This window comes from Mus caroli, chromosome 18, assembly GCF_900094665.2.
Source record: "Mus caroli chromosome 18, CAROLI_EIJ_v1.1, whole genome shotgun sequence".
Lineage (NCBI taxonomy): Eukaryota > Metazoa > Chordata > Mammalia > Rodentia > Muridae > Mus > Mus caroli.
Window position 1 is genome coordinate 25,717,022 of NC_034587.1, and position 6,685 is coordinate 25,723,706.

At 40.2% G+C, this 6,685-nt stretch overlaps 1 pseudogene across 1 annotated transcript in view; it reads right to left on the reverse strand.

The window, feature by feature from the left end:
• The window catches only part of LOC110285134, a 25,047-nt pseudogene extending 19,504 nt beyond the window's left edge, over positions 1-5,543 (reverse strand). Inside the window, exon 1 of the transcript XR_002377022.1 lies at positions 5,476-5,543. The product of XR_002377022.1 is annotated as a cold shock domain-containing protein E1 pseudogene (transcript). The remainder of the gene's footprint in view (positions 1-5,475) is intronic.
• Positions 5,544-6,685: the final 1,142 nt, after the last annotated feature.

Here is a 6,685-nt window from a genome sequence, read left to right on the forward strand (position 1 = left end):
GTGGGTGGGTAGGGGAGTGGGGGTGGGGTGGGTATGGGGGACTTTTGGGATAGCATTGAAAATGTAAATGAGGAAAATACCTAATAAAAAATTAAAAAAAAAAAGATTTCATGTGTTGATTTTTATGTCTATGTGAAAATTGTAATTACAATCATATATATATATATATATACACATATATATACATATATATACATATACATATACATATATATATATTGTTTTGGATCAGCCTTAAGCTCCTTCCTAGGTACTAATCCAACAACCCTACCTATAAGGAAAATTATAAACTTAAGAAATCTTATCATGGTAATTACTTTACACAGCACACACAGCTCTATTTTCTTGTGAGTGCTTAGGAAGCATCACCTTTAGCTGTTGGAGGAGTGATTTAAGCACAAACATGCATACATGGAGAAGTTTTCAGGTCATATTCCAGTAGCTTCATTATCTGACCTCTCCAGCTTTAGTGGTCACAAGCCACGTCAGGACATTTGGGGGAAAAAAATCAGATTCAATGACAGGACCATCAGGAAACCTGCTTGGACATTTTATTTATGCTATAAACTATCATCCTTTTACATTCCATAAGCAATAAAAAGGTTGTTTAAAAGCCAAAAATTAAAGGAGATACACTGTAGCGTCAAAGGCAAGAGAGAAGTCAGAATCTCAGGCGTTAGATCTGTAAGGAAAACACCATATGGACTTGTTTTAACATATTCATTTCTGTCTCTATTATCAATTTTAAGCCTTCTTGTCTTCTCTGGAAACCATCAAGAATAGATTGGGGAGGGCAGTAATCACAGATACAGCAAACATAATTGTAATGTGAAATACAAACACCATTGTCCTCAGCATTCCCTTGATATTTAACTCTAGGCCTGGCTTTTATTATGTCTGTGAGCACTGGGTCTAGAAAACAGACTAATATTTATTCACTTGTAAATTACTTTCAGTCTTAAAAAAAATTACCTGTAAAGGGTTGATTGACTTTATTCTGTGTTCTGTATTGCTGCAGTCCTCTGCAGAATGATGGGACTGATTTGGAGAGGTGTGGCTCTACAGCATGACTTCAAGGCTTTACAGTAAAGTATATAAAGGGACATTAGGCTTGGGATATTACTGGGTATCAGAAACGAGAGTTAACAACATTGGAAGTGCAATGCTTAAAGCATGACACTTTTTGTTTCATGAGCATTGTCAATATTGCCTCACTAATGCTAACTGTAGTCTTATGAAATGAGTAGTTCTATTGATTCCATTTTACAGATGGTGAAATGTAGGCACTGAGTATAAAATAAATACACTTGGTCCTATAGACTACCTAATAGACTTGATTAAAAGGGAAAACTAGAGAGTTTGAGGTTGAATATGAGTTCTTGTTGAATTTCACAGTGAAAAGGATTGTCTGCCACCAACACCAACACCCACACACACATGCAATAGGATTTGGAAACTGGAGTCTTCTATAAATTGTTTTGCATAAGAAAGAACCTACCATAGGCTTTTAAAGATATCTAGGATGTGCTGGGATTTGAATTTCAAAATAAAAATTGGGCAATTCCAGAGATAAATATACACAGGTTAACTGAGATCCACAGCTCTGGCATCTCAGCAACTATCCCTGCTATATCTATTCCTTATCTGAGTATTGTTTCAGTGATGAGTCCAGGTCCAGCCACAACGGCCTAAAACTGTCATGAGGACGTTCTCAATGACTCTGAACTGAGAACTTGAAATTATCAGAACAGTGCAACATCTCCCATCATCTTGAATGAACGAACTGAGTCCCAGTATGTGGGACATAAAACCATCCCAGGAAGTTTGGTAACATGGAACAAATCAAGATCCAGAGACTTGATGGGCATAAACTCTAAGCTTAAGTAACTCCCAGCTTTCTGCCATACTCCAGACTTGTAGCATATACCAGCATCTGTTCTGCTTCCCCAAGCAGCTGTGCCCAGTAGCTGAGCAGACCTGGGCCGACAACCTTACAACAGGTGCCCAACAAAGTGGGGCACGAACCCACCACCTTGAGATTAAAAGTCTCCTGCTTAACTGACTGAGCTGGGCTGTAGGGAAGCTCTGAGACACCTTTCCATGCTCTAGGGGTGGGGAAGCACAGACTTAGATGTGGGAATGCCGGAGCTAATTGGTGGGGAAGGGGTCCTCAGGCTCAGGGGATTCTTGGACCCTTGCACATCCAGGAACTACTGAAAATTGTGGAAAAGCAGAAAATGGAATAGGGGGCCCGCCGGCTGGCAACAGCACCTATTGTGGGGCTAGGGGAAAAGGGGAGCACTAACTTGTCCCAGCAGGAAGTGGTTGTCCTTAGCTTGGCAGCTGCAGGCTTGGTGACATTTGTAGCTGGGAGTACAGAGTGGCCTTTGACAGGAGACTAGGCTACTGCTCTGGAGAAGAAAGGCTTCTTCATGGCTCCCCACTGCAGATCTCAATGAAAAGAGACAGGCCATGGTTCTTACCAGTTTATTGTCATAGCAGAAAATGGATGTGTAAAACAATACCCTACTTCTCAGGTTGACCCTGACATTAATACCTTTTGCAGGGAGGAATGTTTGGGAAACGAAGCTTATTGACTATGGCTTCCAGGCCTCTAGGTACCTCATTATCGTGGAGAACTCTGTTTTGGACCTACATGACCACAGGTCACATCTCTTTTATTTGAGAAGCATTGCACCTGGTGTTCCAAGTAAGGAGTCTAGCAGGAAGCTAGGAGTGTCCTCAGCCTCAGGTGTGTGCCTAGAGAGTCTCCAGGTCTTGACCTGCTCTACCTTACCAAATTTCCTAGCATGGTTTTATGTCCCACACCAGTAGACTATGAAAAGTCCTGGGCTCTCCAACTTTCATTTACACTATATATTGTCAGTAATCGATTACTTAGTTAAAACTGATAATTTCAGAGTTTCCAAATACAAAATAAGGAAATGTTCCCAGGAACAATTGTGCATATGAGCAGACAGGTCTGTTGGTAGTGGGAAGACAAAACAAGAGGCTCTCCACTTAAGGTTGGTTACAAGTAAAGGTAAATCCTGCCTCAGTCTATCAGGTTAAATCCTAGAGATGCCATCACAAGTGTGAAACCATAAGAAAGGGGTTTTTAATATACTATATAGCAAAAGTCATTCCTGAATCACTTTTCTGACTTGTGTGGACACAAGGAGAAAGTAGTTTTCTCTAAAGCAGACTTACATACCTCCTTATTATGCATCCATTTCTTGGTGTACATGAGATCCAAGTTAATGGTCAAGTTGCTATTGAGAGTTTTCTTGCTGTCTGTTCTATATAGCCCTTGAAAGAATCTATGTTCATAAACTCTTGTATTTCTGTACCTTAAAGCACTGGCAGACCCTCTTAATTGCAGTGCATTTATGAAAGTTTTCGATAGGAACACAGATATGGGGTCGGCCAGGATTATTTGATTTTGAAAATGTGAACATTCCCAGCCCCTTATTATTGGAGGTATGCAATCACTATGTATACCAGACATTGTGTATGTGGAGGAACATATGGCTGAAAATTTACTTTAACCAAGACACCAAAATAAAATCAGTGGAATGACATGTCTTATTAAATGAAGTATCACAATAAAAATAAATAATATATAAAACTTGGCTGGCAGAGTGGAGCTAATAGAAATCACTGATTCTCCTACACTTTTTACAGAGATTAAGCCCTTCCTACAGGCTAGAACCTAATTATACACCATCCTAATTAGCTAGAAAGTAGGACTGATTTTCTTTTTGGAGAAAAAACAGTTTAGGAAGAGATGCCACTATAGAAAGAGAGTTTCAAGATGAAGCAGAAAGGACTGAGGTGTCAATGCAAGAACACCTTCCCCCCAGAAAGCTTATTAGTGTGTGGCATTTGACTGCCATCTTAGATTTTTATAGACCCTTCTCCATTTAGTTTACTGCTTCAAGCCTACTATCATTTCAGTTTCATTGTAACAAAAACTTTCTTCCTAAAAGGAGCATTATGTAAAATATTATTTTGGCTTTATATTAAATGAATCTTCAGAACTTGAACGGCTCTAGGGCAAAGAGAATAAAATCTGACATGGAAAAGCCTTAATATTCCAGATATAATGAGTTTGTTTTACATTAACTTGCTTATTTTTTGCCCTGGACTGTTTTCACTTGGGTTCCTTTCATATCCCGGTTAGTAAAGGAATTGACCAGAACTAAGAGTAGCCCTGGAGCAAGCACTAGATAAAATTCCGCTGTGCTTGTCAGAAGCTGTGTGACCACTGATTACTGCCTCAGGGGACTTTGCTTCCTTTATAAACTTTTTGGTGGGCTCCCCTCACTAGGGAAATAGTTTCTTCCCCCTTTTCATACTTCTCTCATAAAAACTTCAGGGTTCTGTTGAGAAGAGCTGAAGAGAGCGTGGGATTTTTTTTCTTTAGATCTCAGATTTTTCTTTTACTTTAAACCATGAAATAAAATCAGGTCTCTCATATAATTAAAATGAGAACATCACAGCAATGGATAATACAGATGTGATCGACCTGGAAATTTGCTTCAGGCAGAGTTTACATGAATCATCACTGATAAATGCAACTGAAAGCTGTCCTCTCCCATGTGGAAATATGCAAATTTATTGGCTTTATACACTGGGGGATGTGCCTGTTGAATAGTATGTTTTTTAGTCTCATAAAACAACACAATTCAATCTTTGTACAAACACACTAATGAAGGGGCAGTTTGTAGAGGTTTCCCTTGGTCTGAGGAGACAAAGGAGAGAATTGCCAAAAATGGGAAGGTTTTAACAACTTCTAAAATAGGATATGGGGAAAGAGAATGTGAGCCTGAAATGAACAAAACAGAAGCGGCACACAGGAGTGCAGAGAGGAAAGAGCGTGGTACAGGAGCATGAGTTATTACTGGTGAAGTCAGCATTCAAGCAGTAGATTCATGGGATAAGAACTTTATATAGATGTCCACAGTTTATATAAGAGGAAAACTTAGAAATAACAGTATTTTATTAACAATTTTATCAGTTTACATTTCAAATGATAACCCACTTCTCGGTTTCCCCTCCACAACCCCCTGTACCCTCCCTCACCCTCACCCTTGCCTCTATGAGGGTGCTCCTTCACCCACACGTCCACCCTTGACTCATCGTTCTAGCATCCCCTTAAGCTGGAGTATCAAGCTTCCACTGGTCTAAGGGCTTCCACTCGCACTCGTGCCAGATAAGACCACCCTTTGCTACATATATAGCTGGAGCCATGAATCCTTCCATGTATACTCTTTGGTTGGTGGTTTAGTCCCTGGGAGCTCCGGGTGGTCCATTTGATACTGTTCTTTCCATGGGCTTGCAAACGCCTTCCACTCCTTCAGTCCTCCCCTTAGCTCTTCCATTGGGGTCCCAGGCTCAGTTCAATGGTGGTCTGTGAGTATTTTCATGCCTATTAGTCAGGAGCTGGCACAACCTCTTTGGGGACAGCCTTACCAGCTTCCTGTCGGTAAGCGCTTATTGGCATCAGCAGTAATGTCTAGATTTTTGTCAGCAGGTGGCATGGATCCCTAGGTGGAACAGTCTCTGGATGGCCTTTCCTTGAGTCTCCGCTCCTTTTTTTGTCTCAGTTTTTCCTTTGGACAGGAACAATTTTGGGTTTAAAATCTTGAGATGGATGGGTGGCCCCATATCTCAACTGGAGACCATGCCTATCTATTAGAGGTGGTCTCTATAGGTTCTATCTCCCCTTTGTTGGGTATTTTGGCTAAAGTCATCACCTTTGAGTCCTGGGAGCCTGGAGTTTCTAGTGGCTACCTCCAGTTCCCCATACACCACTGATACACATTTCTATTCAATTTCCTGACCTTCTGTATTCCTTCCTGTCCCTTCCCATACTTGATCCTGCCCTTCCTTTTTCCCTCCCACTCCTCTCTTCTTCCCAGGTCCCTTCCTCCCTTTACCCCCTGTGATTATATTGTTCTCTCTTTTATGTAAGTTTGAAGTAATCACAATTTGGGTTTCCTTCTTATTAAGCTTCATATGGTTTGTGGATTGTAACATGGGTATTCTTAGTGCTGGGGCTAATATCTACTTTTCAGCAATTTACCTCACTCAGGATGATATATGAGGTTTGTGGAGGGGAAATCAGGAAAAAGGTTAGCATTTGAAGTATAAATAAATAAAATATGCAATAAAAATGGGGTACAGAATTAAACAAAGTATTCTCAACTTAGGAACATTTAATGTCCTAGAAGCACCTAAAGAAATAATCAACATCCTTAGTCATCAGAGAAATGTTAATCAAAATGACCCAGAGAGTCCAACTCACACCAATCAGAATGGCTAATTTCAAAAACTCAGGTGATAGCAGATGCTGGCAAGTATGTGGAGAAAGATACTCCTCCATTGCTGGTGGGATTGCAAACTGGTAAAACCACTTTGAAAAACAATCTGACCATTCCTCAGAAAGCTGGACATAGTTCTATCTGAAGACCCAGCTATACCACTACAGGGCATATGCCCCAAAGATACTCCAATATATAACAAGGAAACATGTTCCACAATGTTTATAGCAACTTTATTTATAATAGCCAGAAACTGGAAACATCTCAGATGTCCCTGAGCAGAAGAAAGGATACAGTAAGTATGGTACAGTTACACAATGGGGAAACAAGATTATTCTTATAACTTATGTCTGAAAAAT